This window comes from Lissotriton helveticus, chromosome 6 (genome assembly GCF_964261635.1).
Source record: "Lissotriton helveticus chromosome 6, aLisHel1.1, whole genome shotgun sequence".
NCBI classification, from domain to species: domain Eukaryota; kingdom Metazoa; phylum Chordata; class Amphibia; order Caudata; family Salamandridae; genus Lissotriton; species Lissotriton helveticus.
The window spans coordinates 1,836,398,916-1,836,421,266 of NC_136067.1; the positions used below are offsets into that span (position 1 = coordinate 1,836,398,916).

The 22,351-nt window shown below is 47.5% G+C and overlaps 1 long non-coding RNA gene across 1 annotated transcript in view; it reads right to left on the reverse strand.

The window, feature by feature from the left end:
- Nucleotides 1–10,292: 10,292 nt before the first annotated feature.
- LOC144761917 (uncharacterized) overlaps nucleotides 10,293–22,351 on the reverse strand; it is a 192,630-nt gene continuing 180,571 nt past the window's right edge. Inside the window, exons 4-6 of the long non-coding RNA XR_013595947.1 lie at nucleotides 15,377–15,446; nucleotides 11,270–11,359; nucleotides 10,293–10,486 (exon numbers count right to left, since the gene is read on the reverse strand). This is a non-coding gene — a long non-coding RNA (uncharacterized LOC144761917). The remainder of the gene's footprint in view (nucleotides 10,487–11,269; nucleotides 11,360–15,376; nucleotides 15,447–22,351) is intronic.

Genomic DNA, 22,351 nt, shown 5'->3' on the forward strand with positions numbered 1-22,351 from the left:
CATGGGATGCTACGTCAGAGAGTTCCTCCTCCTCCTCCCTCCCTGTGGCTGGTGTCACACTTTGCTGTGATGTTGCTGGCCTTGTGACACAGGGAGGGTGCTGCATGTTGGCAGCTATCTGACGTAGCGATTGGCTCATTTCCCGATGCACCATCAAGAGCTGAGCCAGACTTGCCTTCACCCGTCCATAATGTAGGTCTTGCCTGGCTATTTATTTATTTATTTATTTATTTTTAACACTTATAAAGCGCTGCTTATACCCTTGGGCGTCAAGGCGCTGAAACCAATATTAAAGAAGAAATGGGGGATGAGAGAATGAACAGATTTGACGGATGAGAAAAAAAAGATTACTGAGAGAAAAGCCAGGTTTTCAAAAGTTTGCGGAACTGGAACAGAGTAACGCTTTGTCTGATGTTAGGAGGCAAGGTGTTCCAGAGTCTGGGGGCCGCCACCAAAAAGCGTCGGTCACCCCAGGACACTGTTTTGGTGCGAGGGACAACCAGTTGGTTGAGAGTGGCTGATCGTAAAGCTCTTGTAGGTTTGTAAAGTTGAAGTTGATCTCATAGAAAATGTGGTCCTTGATTATTGATTGATTTGAAGACTATACAGAGTGCTTTGAAATGAATTCTTTTTTGTACAGTCAGCCAATGAAGATCTTTTATGTTTTTGGCAATGGATTCGAACTTTGTTTTGCCAGTAATGAGGCGGGCTGCTGCATTTTGTATAGTTTGGAGTTTTGCAGTTACTCGAATTTGCGCATTGAGAAATAAACCATTACAATAATCCAGGGATGAGAGGACAAGAGCAGAAACCAGTGTCTTAATAGCAGAGTCCGGAAGAAAAGGACGTATTTTGCGGATCATTTTTAGCTTTAAGTGCGCTGTGGATACTGTTTTGTTGGCGTGATTCATGAAATTAAGTCCATCATCAAAGATAACACCCAAATTCCTGACCTTCGAGGTCGGCGTGGGAGGAGTGCCGAAGGTCTCTGGCCACCAGCAGGTGGACCAGGCTGGGGAGAGTGGACCGAAAATGAGTACCTCAGTTTTTTCTGAGTTTAGCTTTAAGCAGTTTGTCGCCATCCAGTCTCCTATGTCTAGGAGCCCTTTCTTAAATTTTTCAGCTACTTGTTCTCCGTCGCCTTTGATCGCCAACACTAGTTGGGTGTCGTCGGCGTACGAGGTAAGGCTCATCCCATGTGCTTTGATGGTCTTAGCTAGGTCCGACACGTAGATGTTAAAAAGTGTCGGACTAAGGGATGAGCCTTGAGGGACTCCGCAGGGGGCGGAGAGTTGGGCTGATTGAAAGGGTCCTAGGATGACAGCCTGCGTTCTATTGGCAAGGAAAGAGGCTATTAGGTTTTTGGCAGTATGACAAATGCCAAGTCCTTGGACACGGTCGACCAAGATGTTGTGGTCGACCGTGTCGAAAGCCGCTGATAAATCTAGCAGAACCAGTATGGCAGTGCCACCCTGGTCCCTGATAACCCTGATATCATCAGCGGCTTTGATCAAGGCTGTCTCGGTCCCGTGATATTTTCGGAACCCGAACTGCGTGTTATCAAGAAGCTGGTGTTCTTCAATAAACTCAGAAATCTGGGTATTCATGATCTTTTCAATTGTCTTTGCCATAAAGGGTAAACTAGCAATTGGTCGGTAATTTTTTAGCTCATTTTTGTCGAGCGAGGGTTTTTTTAACAGCGGTTTTAGTAGTGTATTTTTGAGAGGGTTCGGGTAATAGCCTGACCGCAATATTAAATTGCAGACCTGTGTGAGTGCCGGTATGATGACGTCTATGACTGGTCTGAGGACAGATAGAGGGCAAGGGTCTAGGGGTGAACCTGATTTGATGGTCAGTAGTGTGTTTTTTATTTGATCCTGGGTGACTGGTTGAAAGCACGGGAAGGCATTAGCTGGGGAGGAGGTAACGGATGAAGTTAAAACCGAAGGTGATTTGGAGGAGAATGCTTGGTAAATGTCATCTACTTTAGTGTAGAAAAAAGATGCAAGAGAGTCACACAAAGATTGTGACGGAGGGGGCGTGAGGTCCGGGGAATTGCCTGATAAAGCTTTGGTGATAGAGAATAGTTGTTTACTGGAGTTCCTGGCCTTCTCAATTTGGTCAGTGTAATATTCTCTTTTAGCTTCTGCTATCATGTTTTTATATAGTGCTAAGGATTCCTTATAGGCAGACTTACTACCGGCATCATAGTCTTTTCTCCAGGTTCTTTCCTTGCTGCGGTTTATCTGTTTTTGTGTCCTGAGTTTATCGTTATACCAAGGAGCGGTGGGTTTAGCTCTGTTACTGGAGTGTTCCTTGGAAGGGGCTGATTGGTGTGTTGCCTGACCAATCCAGTCATATAATTGCTGGAGAGCTAGATTAGGGTCTGAAGCGAACCCTGGGCAGGTTTGTATGAGTGTAAGCTTCAAGTTTTCTAGATTTATATTTTTCCAGTCTTTAAACGATAGTTTAGGTACAGGTTGGGAATTGTTGTTACAATGATTGCTAGTAACAATATTGGCAAAGATTGCAAAGTGATCTGTCCACGACATGGGCAAAATATTAGTGATTTGCAGTCCTTCTAAGTTGGAAAAGATGGGGTCCAGAATGTGGCCTGCTTGGTGAGTGGCAGATGTAACAAGCTGTTTTAACCCTAGATTGCCTAAATCAGTAGTAAGGGCAACAGAGTCGGCTAGGTGATCCAGATCTAAATGAAAGTTCAGGTCGCCGAGAACCGTGAAGCTGCTTTCTGTTGCTACAGATTCCATTATGGTGTTTATGTTAGACAGAAAGGTTGTTTTTGATCCCGGGGGCCGATATATTAATATACCCTTGAAATTAGACAAAGGGGAAATATTGATGGAAAATTGCATGGCCTCGCAGGCGGTGGAGGGAATAGAGGTTGTTCTAACAGGGTATAAATCTCTGGCGATTATAGCCAGCCCTCCCCCTCTTTGTTTGGGCCTGTCCTGACAATATGCCTTAAATCCCGGTCGCACAGCGATGACCAAATCTGGCTGTGAGGAATCATCTGTCCAAGTTTCTGTAATGAACAAAATATCGAGAGAGTGGTCGGTAATCAGATCAAATATTTCCTGCCTGTGCTTACCAAGTGAACGCGCATTTATAAGGGCTATAGAAGTGATAGCACCTGCATCTTGGTTAATTGGAGTGCCGATAGTTTGTTGGGGGAATAGTAGAGGGATAGTGTGACGACAGTGAGGGCAAGTGGTGGCCATGTCTTTATGGATCTCTGATGGATTGATATGTAAACACTTGGACGTATTAAATGGACGAAAGGCATGTAGGTTGTGACTGGAATATGTTGTAACATTTCCTGATAGATTTTGGGCAGGAGTTATGGCCCTGGGCCCGGTCCCGGCGCGGACGGGCGCAGACGGGCTTGCCTCTGGCGCGCCCGCCCGCTGCGCGGGCGGGAAATCACTTTACTTTTATGCATCGAAAGGGCGGGAAGGGGGGAGTGCTGGATCGACCTGGCTATTTGCTCTGCCTGCTGTTCTTTCACCTGGTTGAGGGCCTCCGCAAGCTGGCTTACCTCCCTGGTGTCCCGCCGGTATGCCTCTAGGATGTTAGCGAGTTCAGGCGTACCGGGTGCTTCAGCTGACTGGCCAGAATCTCGCCTCCGCCTTCCGCCACTCCCACCACCCTGACCCACACGAACACGGCCTGCGCTTGTGGGCACATCCGATCGACGGGCCCCCCCCCCCGAGTGCTGCCAGGGTGGAGGTCGTCAGCAACCTCAGGGGCGCCCGACAAAGGGTGTCCCTCATTTTCAGACTGGCTCTCTTGTGGATCATGGGCAGGGCTGTGACCTGTCTGCTGGGATGTGGTGGGAATGGGTCCGGTGGTTGGCTGAGATGTAGCTGGTACAGTTGGTGCAGGGGTTTGGGATCCAGAGGAGCCAGGTTGGTTGGGGTCATCCACAGTGCGTTGAGTGGCGTCGCTGTCGGTGGGGTCAGGGTCCTGCTGAGCCTGGAACTGGGATCCTTCTCCCCCCTGGTTGGGGGGGGCGCCACACGATCCCCTGTGTGTGGGAGAGACAGACACTGTTAAGGCACTATCAAGTGACATCTTGTTTAGTTATCCATTATGAGCATCACAGTTCCACAAGCTTTACATTGTTGACATTGTTCTGTTGTGTATGTAGTGGTAGTAAATTGACATGTACTCTGGGGTATTTTCATTCTTCCATTCTCTTGACAATGACTGACACAGCCATTGCTGTGTCTTGTATTGCCGGCACAACACATGTAAAGCATTGGTCATGTTCACGAAACATCCAGGATACGGTGTAAATCCTTATGTCTGCGTCAAGCATGCACAGAGTTTAGATGCAGCATGTTGATGTAAGAGACAGAGCATCATTAATTTGCATGACATCTACTACTTTGGATGTCTTTTGCTGTACCGTGATGGCCAAACAATGCCAACACCCCTGGACCTGTACACACACTTATAGATCATGGCTTTTGAACTTGGCACTTCTCTAAGACGCATAACCTTGTCAATACCCATGTCCATGTTGGTACTTCAGTGCATCCACAACGTTCATGAGATGGGGCACGTGCATTGTTTGAGCGGCACAATGGACTTGAGCATCTGCAATGTGCATGTATGAGTTGTATGCGTATTCATATGAGTGAGTGTTTTGTTGTGGTACATGACAATTGGGACAGTGTTGCACTCCAAAGCCTGTCCCCAGGGCATGAGTTTCTGTAAGGCGGGTGTATGATAGGCCGTGCTAGTAGTTTGCGTGTGATTTGCAAGCGTCCATCGTTCATGATTTGGCTGCCCCCTGATGTAGCATGCTGGCATAATCGTGGTTTTGTGTTCATGCACAGGATGTGTGACCTTGTCCTGGTGTTTGTGTTTGCAGTAATCACAGGAGGGACTTGTGCTGCCTACACCTGTGCCCATTGTGTACTACAGAGCTTTCCGATATGTGTGTCCTGACACAGTACAGTGTTGCCTGGAAATGGTGTGTGTGTTGCAGGCACTTAGTAGATGACTGCTGGTAATTAGGAGACATCCCTAAACATTCTGCTCTATGGTGTTTGTAAGGCCTGTGCAGTGCTTGGGTGCAACTGTGTGTGTGCCCAGGGAGATGCGGTGAGGTGACAGAGGGAGGAACACTGAGGGATGGATACAGAGGGAGGCAGGCAGACAGAGGGAGAGGGCGACAGAGGGAGAGGGCGACAGTGGGAGAGGGCGACTGTGGGAGAGGGCTACAGAGGGAGAGGGCGACAGAGGGAGAGGACGACAGTGGGAGAGGGCGACAGAGGGAGGGAGGGCGATAGAGGGAGGGAGGGCGACAGAGGGAGAGGGCGACAGAGGGAGAGGGCAACAGAGGGAGAGGGCGACAGTGGGAGAGGGCGACAGAGGGAGAGGGCGACAGTGGGAGAGGGCGACAGTGGGAGAGGGCAACAGAGGGAGAGGGCGACAGTGGGAGAGGGCGACAGAGGGAGGGAGGGCGACAGAGGGAGAGGGCGACAGAGGGAGAGGGCGACAGAGGGAGAGGGCGACAGTGGCAGAGGGCAACAGAGGGAGAGGGCGACAATGGGAGAGGGCGACAGTGGGAGAGGGCAACAGAGGGAGAGGGCGACAGTGGGAGAGGGCGACAGTGGAAGGGAGGGCAACAGAGGAAGAGGGAGACAGAGGGAGGGAGGGCAACAGAGGGAGAGGGCGACAGAGGGAGAGGGAGGGAGAGGGCGACAGAGGGAGAGGGCGACAGAGGGAGAGGGCAACAGAAGGAGAGGGCGACAGTGGGAGAGGGCGACAGTGGGAGAGGGTGACAGAGGGAGAGGGCAACAGTGGGAGAGGGCGACAGTGGGAGAGGGCGACAGAGGGAGAGGGCGACAGTGGGAGAGGGCAACAGAGGGAGAGGGCGACAGTGGGAGAGGGCGACAGAGGGAGGGAGGGCGACAAAGGGAGAGGGCGACAGAGGGAGGGAGGGCGACAGAGGGAGAGGGCGACAGTGGGAGAGGGTGACAGTGGGAGAGGGTGACAGTGGGAGAGGGCGACAGTGGGAGAGGGCGACAGAGGGAGAGGGCGACAGAGGGAGGGAGGGCGACAGTGGGAGAGGGCGACAGTGGGAGAGGGCGACAGAGGGAAAGGGCAACAGTGGGAGAGGGCAACAGTGGGAGAGGGCAACAGAGGCAGGGGGAGACAGGGATGGAGACAGGTTGTTTGTGCTTGCTCACCTGCTACACTGCCTTACTGTGTCACAAAATATTGCATCTCTGGAAGGTGTGTCCGCAACATGAAATTGTTTAGGAGCTGTGGTCTACTATCTTGTGTGATATTTCCCTATGCCTGCACATTGGGCATGGTGCTTGGGTGAGGCCCTGGGACATATGGGATGAGAGCAGCCTCCTACCCTCCACCTTCCACCCTTTGTGGCTCCCCCTTGCAACAAACAACATTTTGTTTTGTCCTGCTTGGACTCATGGCCACCCACCCCATGCTGCTGGGCACTGTTGTAAGTCCACCCATGTAACATGTATTATTTGTACACTCACCAGACTCAACGGCTCCTTCGATTCCATGTACTCCCTCCGGTGGCAGCAGGGCCATGACTCTCTCCTCCCAGGGATGGTATACAGGAGGTCTGCGGGGACCACCACCTCCAGTGTAGTGTGCAGAGGCGTAGTCTTGGTCCATTTTCTTCTTGACCATCCTCCGCTGATCATACCACCTGGACTGGCATTCCCCCCTGGTGCGCCTGATGGGTGCAACAGCATTGACCCGGTCTACGATCCTCTCCCACAGGCCTGTCTGACTAATGCGCCAAACAGCTGTGGCTCGACTCTGATGACTTCATCTGTAAGTATCTCATTCTCCGGGTTAGTGAACTTTGGATTCTTGGGTGTGGTCATGGTGTGGGGTGTATGTGATTGAGGGGGTGATGGTGTGTATGGATGAGGGTGTGTGGTTGTGATTGTGAAGGGGGTGGTGTGGGTGTAGATGTGATAGGGTGTATGTGTGAAGGTATGTGGCTGCAATTGTTGGTGTGCTCTCTGTTTCTTCGCAAGAATGGGTATGTTGCAAAGGTTGATGGGTTGTATGTGTGGACCCTTTTATTGGTCAAAATAGTGGGTGTGGCTTAATTTGAATTGGTTGTGTGTGTGTTATATGGGGTGGGTGTTAGTGTTGACCTCTGTTTGGCTGTGACCAGGACATTGATTCTCTATGGTGTGTACACAGGAGACATGTTCAGTGTTGTTGTGCGACTTGTTTGCAAAGTCCTTGTGCTGTTTTGGGTGTTGGCGTTATGTGTGCGTGTCGTACTTGTGCGTGCGATTGACTGGTACGGGCCGTTGGCGGGTGGGGGTGTTCGCGTGGGCTTGTTGGGGGGGGTGCGTGTCATACTTGTGCGTGCGATTGACTGGTACGGACCGTTGGCGGGTGGGGGTGTTCGCGTGGGCTTGTTGGGGGGGTGTGCGTGTCGTACTTGTGCGTGCCATTGACTGGTACGGGCCGTTGGCGGGTGGGGGTGTTCGCGTAGGGGGGTGAGCGTGTCGTACTTGTGCATGCGATTGACTGGTACGGGCCGTTGGCGGGTGGGGGTGTTCGCGTGGGCTTGTTGGGGGGGTGTGTGTGTCATACTTGTGCGTGCGATTGACTGGTACGGGTCGTTGGCGGGTGGGGGTGTTCGCGTAGGGGGGTGTGCATGTCGTACTTGTGCGTGCGATTGACTGGTACGGGCCGTTGGCGGGTGGGGGTGTTCGCGTAGGGGGGTGTGCGTGTCGTACTTGTGCGTGCGATTGACTGGTACGGGCCGTTGGCGGGTGGGGGTGTTCGCGTGGGCTTGTTGGGGGGGTGTGCGTGTCGTACTTGTGCGTGCGATTGACTGGTATGGGCCGTTGGCGGGTGGGGGTGTTCGCATGGGCTTGTTGGGGGGGTGCGTGTCGTACTTGGCGTGCGATTTACTTGTACGGGCCGTTGGCGGGTGGGGGTGTTCGCGTGGGCTTGTTGGGAGGTGTGCGTGTCGTACTTGTGCGTGCGATTGACTGGTACGGGCCGTTGGCGGGTGGGGGTGTTCACGTGGGCTTGTTGGGGGGGTGCGTGTCGTACTTGTGCGTGCGATTGACTGGTACGGGCCGTTGGCGTGGGGGTGTTCGCGTAGGGGGGTGTGCGTGTCGTACTTGTGCGTGCGATTGACTGGTACGGGCGGGTGGGGGTGTTCGCGTGGGCTTGTTGGGGGGGTGTGCGTGTCATACTTGTGCGTGCGATTGAGTGGTACGGGCCATTGGCGGGTGGGGGTGTTCGCGTGGGCTTGTTGGGGGGTGCGTGTCGTACTTGTGCGTGCGATTGACTTGTACGGGCCGTTGGCGGGTGGGGGTGTTCGCGTGGGCTTGTTGGGGGGTGTGCGTGCCGTACTTGTGCGTGCGATTGACTGGTACGGGCCGTTGGCGGGCGGGGGTGTTCGCGTGGGCTTGTTGGGGGGGGGTGCGTGTCATACTTGTGCGTGCGATTGACTGGTACGGGCCGTTGGCGTGGGGTGTTCGCATAGGGGGGTGTGCGTGTCGTACTTGTGCGTGCGATTGACTGGTACGGGCCGTTGGCGGGTGGGGGTGTTCGCGTGGGCTTGTTGGGGGGTGTGTGTGTCGTACTTGTGCGTGTGATTGAGTGGTACGGGCCGTTGACGGGTGGGGGTGTTCGCGTGGGCTTGTTGGGGGGGTGTGTCGTACTTGTGCGTGCGATTGACTTGTACGGGCCGTTGGCGGGTGGGGGTGTTCGCGTGGGCTTGTGGGGGGGTGTGCGTGTCGTACTTGTGCGTGCGATTGACAGGTACGGGCCGTTGGCGGGTGGGGGTGTTCGCGTGGGCTTGTTGGGGGGGGTGCGTGTCGTACTTCTGTGTGTGATTGACTGGTATGGGCCGTTGGCGTGGGGGTGTTCGCGTAGGGGGGTGTGCGTGTCGTACTTGTGCGTGCGATTGACTGGTACGGGCCGCTGGCGGGTGGGGGTGTTCGCGTGGGCTTGTTGGGGGGGTGTGCGTGTCGTACTTGTGCATGCGATTGAGTGGTACGGGCCGTTGGCGGGTGGGGGTGTTCGCGTAGGGGGGTGTGCGTGTCATACTTGTGCGTGCGATTGAGTGGTACGGGCCGTTGGCGGGTGTGGGTGTTCGCGTGGGCTTGTTGGGGGGGGTGTACGTGTCGTACTTGTGCTTGAGTGAGGGGTACACGTGTGGTATGTGTTGACGCTGCTTGATGCGAGCCGAATATTGCCGTACGATTCATTATTGAAGTGCGAGAACTTTGTTCTGTACGAACCGCTGTCAGGCTTCTCGTATAGGATCGTACTTGTGTGTTTGTACGGGCTGGTTACGATTCGTACGGTAGGATTCCCGATGCATATTCGTACGGATCATCGACTGTGATTCGGACGGTTCGATGATATTCGTACGGAATTGGACGGGAATGGATCGGAATTCGCAGGTCGAACGTAAAGTTCCCATTCGTACGGATTCGGATACGAATGCGAATCGTAGGCGGAATATTTTACCGGATCGGAATCGACGCCCTTGTGTTTAACGTACCTTTTCTCAGAGCTTGCAGCAAAGCGGGGCCCACCCGCATTTCGTTCATACTCACGTCTTCAAACCATACTGCCCGCCTTCCAACCAAAGGGGACAACCTACACAGAGCCCCGAGGATCCTTCGGTGTTTTTCTCAGCGGGTTTTATGCCGGATAGAAAACAGTGTACTTCCTGGATCGTGATGAGTGACGTTGTCACGTGTTCACGTGATGCCGTCAAAGGGGTGTGGCCAAGAGCCGGTCAATTTCGCCACCTCGCACGGAGGAAACAGCATGAGACCTCCCGTGCAATATACGCGCACACCAACAGAAATGCAAAAAGAAAAAGGATTGTGAGACTATGTATACCATCATGTACTAGTCTGAATACATAATTCGGGGGAAATGTCTGAGATGAGTCAGTTTTATTCATTCCATTGTATGCTCAGGATTATGGTCTCATTGTTAGTAAAGAGTGAAACTGATATGCAAAAAAGCATTTTCTGGTAAAACAACAGTGATAAAAAATAGTGATAAAAAAACAGGCAGAAACCAGAAAGGGAGGGTCCATTAAAACAGAGGTAGGCCATGTTACCATTTTACCTCTGCTTTAAGGAGTTCCACGGGATGTTGTCATTTAACCCGTGTTTATGTGTAGACAGTCTATAAACCCAGCGTGACAAAAGGACCAAAGCAGCAGACCTGGTCATGCACAACAATTCATTTGTTTCCCATTTAATGGTGGTGCAAACACTTCTAACATCCGCTGCCGTAGGATGTGTAATTTACAAGAATATTGAAACAGAAAAAGAAGGTGCACTCTAAGAAAAATCAGTATCCGAAGTTGCTTTTTTGTATAAATTCTTCTTTATTTTGGATTTCTTTCAAACATCAAAGGCACAGCCAACGCGTTTCGTTCCACTCTTTGCCTTTTGGAACTTCGTCAGGGCTGTAATAATTATAAACATATATACACACATAAATATTCAATTGACAAAACCAAAAAAAGTAAAAGTACAAGATTTTTACAAAAAGAAAAAGATTACATTTATACAATTATATTACACATACAACAAACCCAAGGAGATACAAACTCAAAATAATACACCATAGTTAAAAAAAAAAAAAAAGTGGAGCTAAGGTTGGTTATACCATTTCTAATGTTGTCATAACATCTTTACAATATAGCCAGAACAAGTGACTGCCATGATTGCATTGATATAATTTTTAGAAAGCATCATATATGTTGAAAAGACTGTCATGGTTTAATGCCTTTCTACTGTTGTTAAATGAAAGGAAAAAACGGACAAGTGTCGTAATAACCGTAGATAATACCCTGCTCCTAGTTGATGCCTATTAAAACCAGTTACAAAACCTGAAATTTCTTATTTATAAGACATACATAATAAGATATATACAATAGATCAAGTCTAGACAGAGTCATAATTACATTGAGTTAATGTGAGCAAAAATGAATACATAAAGGAGATCAATCTTCGGAGGACAGATTTAAACAAACAGAGGGATTGGATATTCCGTCCTTGGTCTTAAAAGGCCATTGTCACAAGGAGTGACGTGTTGCCCTAAATGGATCCCCTTTGCCCAAAATGTGAATTAAGAGTACTGAGTTAGGCCAACCCCAACAGAATATTAGTGAGAAGTGGGGGGAGATCAATGTAGGTCTGCCTACAACCACCAAGATATAGAGGATAAAAAAGCCAGTTGTGCTTACCAATAGACAATAAACTTGGGACTTCAAAGCAGTAAAATTCGGACTGCCACATAGTTCCACATATTACGTTGTGTAGGCCGGAAGTGCGTTCTAAACAGAAAGGAGCGAAAATGTATAGTAATTTAAACATAGAAAATTCAACCCATTAGCGGCTCATAAAGATAAAAACCATGAGCCAGGGGGTCTCGCATCCATATGACAATAAATGTTAGTGACCATCCTTTCCAAACATATTATATAAACACCCGTCCATAGTACGCACTTAGGGTAAATTAGCTGTTTTTACGGCTCCATGGTCCTAAACTAGGAACCATGTAGCGACTATAAAGTACTACTGCTCCCGCTCAATGTTTATATACCTCATAAATAAGGATAGCGTAAGTCAGCCTGTGGTTCCTGGGGTGATCTTGTGTTTCACGCAGGAAGATTGGGAACCTATAGAAATCGCAGACAACTCAAATCAGTATGAGGTTAAAAAAAAAAACATTTAATTTTCAGGACGTGGAAAAGGCGGAAATTTAAAACACCAAGGATGGCACCGACTGTCACTTTTAGTTTCAAGGAGGCTACTAAGAGGAGTTTATGCTGTAATGAGTAAAAACTCACAATGATAGACTACAGCGCCGGAACTTGGCGAATTGTTATTATAGTATATAGTTAATGGCCTCGCGCTCCAGCGTTGTTCTTTCTCAAATAGAAGCTGTTGGGTATGTTCTCTGGTTCTGAATAGTTCAAATATTGTCCATCTCATATCATTTGTAGTGTGGTTTGCCTAGAGGAAATGTTCAGTGAGTTTAGTTGTCACTTTCTTGCACCTGATTGTGCTGCAATGCTCACATATCCTTTGTTTTACTTTCCTTCCAGTCATGCCTACATATTGAAGGACACATGGGCATGTTATGAGATAGACGACGTTCATACTGTTGCAATAAGTGTGTGCCCTTTGTGTCCAAATCTTTCCAGGTTCCAGGTCTAAGGTTTTGGTTGCAGTTGTTAAATGGCACACACTGCAATTGCCGCAGGGAAAGTGTCTGCGACATTTGGTAGGCCCCATGCGTTCAGTACAGTGGTTGCATTTTCTTGTTCCTTTCTTCTGGGGCGAATGGTTACAAGTGTGCCTTTTAGACTTCCCGCCCTCTTAAAGGAGAATAAAGTTTTTTCCCAGTGTAAATTTCCTGTCTGGAGAATTCCCCAGTGTTTGTTGCTACAACGTGTCACCTGATTGGAGATCGTACTATATGTGGTTACACATGTTAGTGGTGTATCTTTTTCTGTAGTTGTTTTTTCTTCTAGAAGGGCTTCACGAGGTTGGTTCCTTGCACTTTTTTTGACAAGTGTTCAATAATCTTTCTGGGGTAAACACCCTAAATATCAATTCCAAAATATAGACTGCCCAAAATATCGAATCAAAAATATAGACTGCCCAGAATATCGAATTATCAAAATATAGAATTTGGGGTATGAAATATCGAATTCCATAATATCAAATTTAAAATATTTATTCCCATAATATCTTTTTTTTTAGTGTTATATATTGTAGTATATGTATTAAAATTATGTATTAATTTTGTAATGTATGTTTATGTTTTTTTAAAGTTATGAATGGTATGTAATTTAATTTTTGCGTAATTTAATTCCGTAGCGGGTTGTGGGTTTATAGGGGAATAGGGTGGGAAGTAATTTAATTATAGTAAATTAAATATCAAATTTTATTTATATGTGTTGATAATTAATGATTAATTGGTAAGTAATTTTTATTAATTGGTAATTAATTTTTTTTATTTGTAATTAATTTGTATTAATTGGTAAATAATTTTTATACATTGATTAATTGATAATTATGTTAATTGTATTATTTATTTGGAGCGGGTTGTGGGTTTATAGGGGAATAGGGTGGGAAGAAATGTAATTGTAATAAAGTTAATATTTATTTTTATTTATATGTATTGATAATTAATTGCTTGATAATTAATTATTAATTGGTAATTAATTTTTATTAATTGGTAATTAATTTTTATTAATTGGTAATTATTTTTAATAATATTTTTTTGGTATGGATAATGAATGTAATTTTATTTTAATATTAAATCATTACTTTTCCTACTGTTGCACTCTCTGGAGTGGGAATAGTAATTTTTACCCCCACTATCCAACGCTTTCCCTACTGTTGCACTCTCTGGAGTGGGAATAGTAATTTTTACCCCCCCCCCGCTATCCAACGCTTTCCCTACTGTTGCACTCTCTGGAGTGGGAATAGTAACTTTTACCCGCCCGCTATCCAACGCTTTCCCTACTGTTGCACTCTCTTTGGTAGGGAGTAGTAATTTTTACCCTCTCGCTATCCAACGCTTTCCCTACTGTTGCAGTCTCTGGAGTGGGAATAGTAATTTTTACCCGCCCGCTATCCAACGCTTTCCCTACTGTTGCACTCTCTGGAGTGGGAATAGTAATTTCCCCCCCCCCCCCCCCCGCTATCCAACGCTTTCTCTACTGTTGCACTCTCTGGAGTGGGAATAGTAATTTTTACTCCTACGCTATCCAACGCTTTCCCTACTGTTGCACTCTCCGGAGTGGGAATAGTAATTTTTACCCGCCCGCTAACCAACGCTTTCCCTACTGTTACACTCACTGGAGTGGGAATAGTAACTTTTACCCTCTCACTATCCAACAAATTCTCTACTTTTTTTACATTACATTTATTATTTTGACATTTTAAGATTTTTTTACATTATTTTAAGTATTTTTTCGTAAAATTGTTTGTAATATTTAATTAATTTAATATTATTTTTAATACATTTACAAAATTCGATATTTTAGCTAACTATATTTTTAACAATCTATATTTTGGATTCGATATTTTGGTACTTACCTGTTTGTAGATAGGGATTCGATATTCTGTACTTAGATATTTTGGATTCGATATTTTGGGCATTCTATATATGTCCCTCGATATTAAGTCACTGATCCCTTTCTGGGTATCTGTGAGAGGTCACCCTGCTTCCCCCCCCCAAACCTCCGACTTACCTGCTGAAATGCCGTTTTGGTCCTCGTTACTGCCTGGTCCCAATGACGTAGAGAGGGGCTGGAAAAATATACCAACAGTGAGGATGGACTGTTGTTCCTCCCCACAGGAAAAGGAACTACAAAAGCAGAGCCAATCAGGAGAGCCGAGAGGAGGAGAAAAGGAACCAGGAAGAGAACGAGGGGAGGACTCGCCGGACGGAGGAGACAAGCATGCTACAACCCGGGAGGAACCAGGGACAACCCAGGAGATCGGAGGAACCCAGAAAGAAGACGAGGAAGCAGAGGGATGCCCAGACGAGTGGTGTGAGGAGTGGTGGCACCCTGGAGCTGATGCGCAGGAGCCGCTGCAACTCAGGAGATTTGCGTCAGAGGCGGTACGTGGCTCAAGGGGGTGAGATACCCTTGGGTTGGCTGGGAGTGAGGGCAGGTACTAGCGGGAGGTTTGTTTGTTTACTCCCTATCGTTTCCCTCCCGTTCTGCCCCCGTCTGTCCTAATACACTCCCTTGTTCACCTGTCCTCCTCTTACCTGCTCATAATAGAAAAAGAAACCCTCCCATATTATTGTCTCTTCCTGTGGCCTAAAGAGGAACATACGTAATTTTCTTTTCTTTTGGTGTGTGTGTAATTCACGGGCATATCCCACCCTGACGTAAAAAGAATTTATTCACTTGGGACACGATTACATTGTTTTGTAATTGTACAAATGTATATAAATGTGTGAATTGTTTATATATGTATCTATTTTTTCTGGTATCTAATATATTCTTCCAGTGCATATACCACTTACTTGCCTTTCGTCTCCTTTCACATCACCTATATTGCCATTGTGCATTTATAATATTACAACTTGTTGAGTATTTACCCACAGGAGCCATTGTTTTTGTTTGAGTAAAAAGAATTAAAGCAGCCCCAAGAGAAAGCAGCATTAGGAGAATCCCAGCAATGAGAGAAAAGCCAAGCACCGGGCACCAGCAAACTAGACGGACTGTCCCAAATTATTTTCTTCATTTTTTTTTCTCTCTTCCACCCGGTTGTGGTAACGGGATTTATGCTAGATTCCAGAAATATCCGCAGCAACTTACCCCTCATTTGTTTTTGTTCTTCTGCTCTTCTTCTCAAGCTCCGCGGGACGCCATCAGACGACCGGAACACCTGGGAAAGAAAGAGAAGAAACAAAGCATGAAGTGACGGACATTTTATCCAGTGGACAGTGTGTTTTTTCTTTATACTTAAGTTACGATTATGTCTGCAATAAAGAACCCCAAATATAGCACATATCCGGCCTCCTCACTTCTGTTTCCGCCCATCCCTCCGACAGTATCCCCTTTCAGATAACTTCATGGAAAGGTCAGCTGCTTAGGGCCGATAGTCGGAGGTTTTGCTACAGTTACGCCTTAATCTGAGGTACGGTCCATAGGGGAGATTCTCCTACAGTGCCCTAGGATGAAAACTCTCAAACCTAAGGAGATTGTTCTTGGCAGTAGGTTTATGATATGTTCTTGTCTCCAGCCTTCCATCTTCCTTGGTGATTATGATGTCTAAGAAAACCAAAGTGTTGGTGTCCATTGAGTGGGTGAACTTCAGGTTTCTGTCACAAGTATTGATCCATGTGATGAAATCCAATAAGATGTTACTAGGTCCTTGCCAGATGGCAAGGAAATCATCAATGTGTGAAGACAAAGGGTGGGCATCACCTAGTATATACTTTCCCTGAAAGTCAAAGTAACATAATCCTTTTAACACCCGCCATCCCAAAGGACCACAGGGCTTCACTGGCCCAAAACAATCCAAGACGGATGGAGCACCGAAAAGTATGTGTTGCGTTCAGATTTTGTCATCCATGCCCACAATCAGCCAGTGGCGGCAGACTGATGGGTTTAACAAATTGATCAAAGGGGGCTTGCCTTACCTTTTATTTCGCCTTTACCTCCTATTTCCTCAACACCAGAGCACTTTTCGGTAGACCACGTATCTATCTTCGTGTAAGAAGTTAATAGCCTTCTTCCCACAGGTGCCATTTACCGGAAAGGGACGATGGTGCTATTTGCTCCTGTGTAGGATTAGTTGTCAAGGGGGCGTAATTTTCTTGTCGGTTAGTAGACACTGGCATTCTGTTTGGTAGGCTACCTTGCCTGCACTACCACCCTTCCCCCTTTATCTGCCTGCTTTATGACAATGCTGTTACAGTTCCTCAAATTTTCCAGAGCCAAATTTTCTTCTTCGCTCATATTGAAGAATGGTTGTTTTGCCTCCATTTTTTCAATGTCATTACAGAGGGCTTGTTCAAATGTTATCACCTCCACAGGGATTGTGTGGGGTGGTGGTATGAATGTGGATTTTACACGCAAGCCCGTCTCACATTGGTCCTGGGTGTGTACCCTATCTCCTTGTTTTTCAAAAAAACGTTGAGCCTTCACTTACAAAAGAAACCGGCCAGTTGACAATGAAAACTGAATTTGTCCAGTTTAGTCGTTGGGACAAATCCTTGCCCTTTGTTTAAGACCTTTTATTCTGTTGTAGTGAGGGGTCTGGAAGACAGATTAGTGACTAAGCCCTGATGTTGCTTGTCTCTGCCTGTGGGTCCAGTGTTCTGCTCCTTGTGTTGCTCCCCACTGGGTTCTCCTCCTCCCAGTGTACCTGGTTCTGCCTCTTTCTTCTGCCTCTTCCCCTACTGGCCCTGTCTAAAAAAGGGGGCTTATATGTGTTCTGTGGGAATAGAGATTGTGGAAATAGCGGTTGACACCCAAACATGGGGTACTGCTGGTGTGGGTTATAGGGGTCTGGGAACCCACCCATCATTGGGGCGTTGAAATTGTGCCATGTGTTTTGGGATCTGTTTTTCCCTCTCTGTCTGAATCTCCTGCTACCTGTGCTGGAGCCACTACTGACCGAAGAATCATCACTTGAAAGATCTGAATTCCTGTCTGTCTTAGCAGGAGGTGTGAAATCTGGGTCGGAATAGGGATATGTTTTACATAAGAGAAACGTTTCTGTTGGGTTAAATTTTCCTTGTATTCGTTAATTTCTCTGTTCAACTCATCCAGTTTCCTTTTATATCCTGTGATGGTTGTCTTGATAAGATTTTCTAATAGTTGTAGTTCTACTAGCATTGTTTCGGATAGTCTCAAAGCTGTCTTTATTATTAGTACCATCCAGTCACAGGTGCAATGCCACGTAATCTGGGCCCAATCTTTCCTAAACACAGGGTCTTCGAGAAAGATGTGTGGTGCGTTAGTGACAAGTAAACCCTTAGGTGAGGTGTTGTTCCTAAGGTACTCAGTTAGTATGGTGCCATGAAGTATTGACCGAATCCTATTCTTTTTCATTTCTGTTAGCTTGTCCCAATCTGTGATTTGCGATATAGTATGTGCTATGCTGGCATCATCAAAGAGGGAAGAATCTGCCTGAATGGCATCAACTTCCTCATTCAAAAAGGATAGACCTTGGTTCTCCCCATGTCTGTCAGTTAAGAAAAAAGCTCCTAAAGGATCGACTCTCACAGCTGTGTGCTGCCTGGACTGTATTCAACAAAATAGAGATAAAGGGTTATTTGTCATAGGGAATACTCCCAGTCCCCCTGAGATAAGTACAATAAACAAATGAAGGAGTATACCCCGAAGAAAAGAGATCAATGAGATATGTAGAGGAGGAAAAAAGGAAAAAATAATCCTTTTTAAAAAGACCACTCACTCACCAACCTAGTTGGTGACATGCTTCATCATTGGGGTCCCACCCGAGTAGCCGAATGCCACCCGGATGTGCGTAAACGCCTGATTACAGCGAAGCATGTTTTATTTGCAACGATAGTGCAAGTGAGTGAGAAAGTGAGTTAAAAATGCCTTTATTGTTCACCCTAAAGTTTAATTTGGAGCAATAAGACAAGATTTCTGCATTTCTGTTGGTGTGCGCATACATTGCACGGGCGGTCTCATGCTGTTTCCTCCGTGCGATGTGGCAAAATTGACCGGCTCCTGGCCGCGCCCCTTTGACGTCATCACGTGAACACATGACGACGTCACGCGTCACAGTCCAGGAAGTACACTGTTTTCTATCTGGCATAAAAACCGCTGAGACAAACACCAGAGGATCCTCGGGGCTCTGTGTAGGTCATCTCCTTAGGTTGGAAGGCGGGCGGTATGGTTTGAAGATGTGAGTATGAACGAAATGCGGGTGGGCTCTGCTTGGCCGCAAACTCTGAGAAAAGGTATGTGATGCAAACCGCAATGCTATTGTGTGTTTTACGCCCACAGTGTGCGACTATAACCAGCGCCCCCCCCCCACGGTTCCCATGAGGCGAGAAAGAAGCTAGTCTCTAGTAAGCTTGAGTCTTGGTTTCCTCCTACATATTTGTCTGTCCATTCACATCGGCACAAGTACAGTAGTACGATATCTGCACATGCATATTTTAAATGGCTCCACAATAAAATATGCTCACTTTCAGGTGAGCGTTGTGACACCCACTTGAGAATTTATTGTGGGTATGACACTACGAATAGGGGTGGATTTGCACTCCGGTTCGTCTCTGAATAACATTCACTATTGGTAAGTGAACTCACAAACGCACAAATTATACAGTGTGCATGGTGTGTGTACAAATATACATACCACTGTAGAGGCTTAACGATGGAGACATGAATGAGAGTAGTGAACTGGCCAGTACACAGTAATAACTAGGACTGTGTGTGATTGAGTTTATTGTCTTCCAGATTTTTTCCCTTTCACAGAAGGCTGAAAGGTGTCATACGTAAGTATACGGAATGATTCATGTTTGTCCCAGGGACAGGTGCACCTAAGCGTGTGTATACCGCCCGTGTCTTTGCATAGGTCCTGAAGAAAACCTGGTAATATCCATGAAAGGTTGAAACATGTAGACCACCACGACCATCACTTTATATAGATACCATAGGTCAATTTAACCTGTTTAGGTATCACACCTTGTTTTTAATCTTGTTTTAGGTTTAAATCTTTTATTGATTTTCAAACAGGTAGAAAAGACAAGGCTCTCAGCTCCTTAAAGACGGTGCACATGAGACAACAAGGTCGCAATACATATCAATACCAAAGGCAATAAGCATGGAGAGGGCCCTCAAAACTTAACAAGGTAGGGAAACAAGTGAAAAAACCCAACTGCCCCCCCGTCCTCCTACCTCCCTCGCCCTCCCCTCATCCACCCTTAACGAAAAGATGAAAAGGGGAAGCAGCCTAGTGTTCAGCGCCGTTATTTACAGTGTTTCCTGGGATCGCTACTTGGAATATGTGTGTCTGGAAGGCGAAGTAGTCGGAGATACCATGGGCATGTCAACTCTCGGAACTCGGACACTAGTAAAGTGAGGAAGGGCCGCCACAACTCAGGGAATTCAGACCCTCTACTGGCCAACATAAGAGTGAGTTCCTCCATGCCCAACAATAGCCAAAGTCTCTGGAGCCAGCCAGAGTGCGTTGGGAGTTGGGCAGAGCGCCAGTGTATCAGGATGTTTTGTGTCGCTGCTCCTAGAGCAATAGCATTCAGCCAGCCCTTCCGGGATTTAAGTGAATATGTCAATGGGTTGGGCAGGCCCAAGAGGACGTAAGTGGGGAAACGTGGGTGCTGCGTCTCGAAATGTAGGTCTATTTTGTCAAGGACTTGGGACCATATGGTTGTATACAAGTACAGCTCCAGAGGACGTGTTCTAGGGTACCCACCTCCCCGCACTCCCTCCAGCACGGGTCGCTCCGGTGGGGGTCGAAGAGATGTATGCGCTCCGGTGTGTAGTACCAATAGGTGGCAATCTTGGTCAGGGTCTCCGTGAGGCCCATCTGATAGACCGAGTACCGTGCCCTATGGTAAATGCCTTCCCATTCCTTGTGACTTAATGTTCTCCCTAAATCTCTTTCCCATCTGGCACGGCCCGCATTATATGTGTGGGTGGTAGTGGTTAGAAGCATTTTATATAGGTCGGAGATCATTTTCTTTTCAGAGGTGCGTGTTACAAGCAATTTTTCATATGGGGTCAGTGCCTGTGGTCTAACATGTGGATGAAGTGCCCAGTGTCTGATTCGGAGATACGGCAAACGTTCTAGTTCCGAGAGGCCATTATCCTATTTGAGCTGTGGAAATGGAGTGATGCCATCAATGTTGAAGAGGTGACCCAAAGATCTGCAGGGGAAAGAGCGCCAGGCCTGAAAGGTTCGGACAACCGTGCCAGGGTGAAACTCGGGATTGTCAAATAACGGTGTGAGGGGTGATGGGAAGGTGGTCAGCTGATTGGAAACGTTCGTGCGATCCCAGGATTCCATAATAGTGCTTGTAATGTATGAGGCATAGAGGTTTGGCGACCTGTGCTGTTTGCGGAGAAAGGGCACCCTCTGCAGCGGCATGCCTGCCACCGCCTGGTCCTGGAACAGCCAGTGTTTCTCTGATTCCAGGCGGTGCCACTCCAATAGGTATCTAAGCTGGGCAGCATGGAAGTACAGTTGAAGGTCAGGCACCCCCACTCCCCCCTCTCTGGTGGAAGAACCGCAATCTGGTGATGAAATCGTGGCTTGTGCCCATGCCAGATAAAGTGCGAAAGGTCCGCTTGGGTCTGTTGGATCCAACCCAGCGAAGAGGAAGGGTCTGGAAAAGGTACAGAATCTGGGGAAGAATAGTCATTTTGGTAGCAGCGATCCTTCCTAGCCAAGACATTGTGCAGTGTTTCCACCTGTTTAATTCCTTGCGTTGTGGGTGCGGAGGTTGGAATAGTTAATCTCAGTGGTAGCCTGTATGGTGGGGGCCAATTGAATTCCTACATAGGGAATCGCAGCAGATGCCCATTGCATCGGGTGTTCCTCCGGCATGTGGAGTGTGTGTGGAGAGAGTGAAATATTAAGAGCTATAGATTTGTCCATATTAATTTTAAATCCCGGCCCTTGGGCAAAACTATATAGCTCAACAAAGAGGGAGTGCAGAGCTGTGATCGGATTGGAGAGAGAGAGCAGGATATCATCCGCGTAGAGGCTTATGGTGTGGACATCCCCCCCGAATTTAATCCCAGATATAAGAGGGTGATGTCGAATTCTAAGTGCCAGAGGTTCCATAAAAAGCGCAAAAAGGAGGGGTGACAGAGGGCACCCCTGCCTAGTGCCCCTCCCGATGGGGAAACGGGAGGACGTGTGACCGTTAACTCGGACCGTCGCCATAGGGGAACGGTAGCAATTTAAAATCCGAGCTTCTCACCAAAGCCAGCAGCCATCAAGACCATCTCCAGGTAAGGCCATGGCACCCTGTCAAAGGCCTTCTCCACATCGATGGCCAGAAGCATGTATTCTCCGAGTACGGGACGCCTTTTCGATCAGGTGTAGGATGCGTTTAGTATTATCACTAGTCTGCCTCTACGGGATAAAGCCCGCCTGATCTGGTTCAACCAGGTGAGTCATATATGGGGCTAATCAGGCCGCTATGATGCTAGTATATATTTTAATATCTATGTTCAAAAGAGATATAGGCTATATGCACTACAGACCGTCCTGTCCTTCCCAGGTTTCGGGATAACAACTATTGCCGCCTCCAACATTTCGCCTGGTATGGCTCCTGCTTGTTTGGAGGTATTAAACAAACCTGTCAGAATAGGGGCCAGCTGGCTGCAGAATGCCTTCTAGAAGGCAGCCGTGTAGCCATCTGGGCTGGGTGATTTGCCTAGCTTGATACGAGAGATCGGGGAGACAACCTCCTCTATCTGTATGGCTCTATCTAGGTGGTCAGCCTGTGCCTGAGACAAAGAGGGCATGCAAGCCGTAGCTATATAGTTGGTGCTGTTCTGGGCATCTAGTGGGTCTCCTGTGTAGAGGCCAGTGTAGAAATTTCGGAATGTTTCAGCTATAGCCGCATCTTCAGAGACTGACTCGCCCCCCGGTGTCTGAATAGTGTGAACAACTTGTCTCTGCCTGGCTTCTCGCAACTTGTTGGCCAGGAGACGGCTGCATCTGTCCCCCCGTATAGTAGGAGTGACAAAGTCAGAGGGCCGCATATTTGGCTCTGTCCTGGTCTAAGGCTGCGAGCTGCTTCCGCTCTACACATAGCTGACGCCAGGCACAGGAGG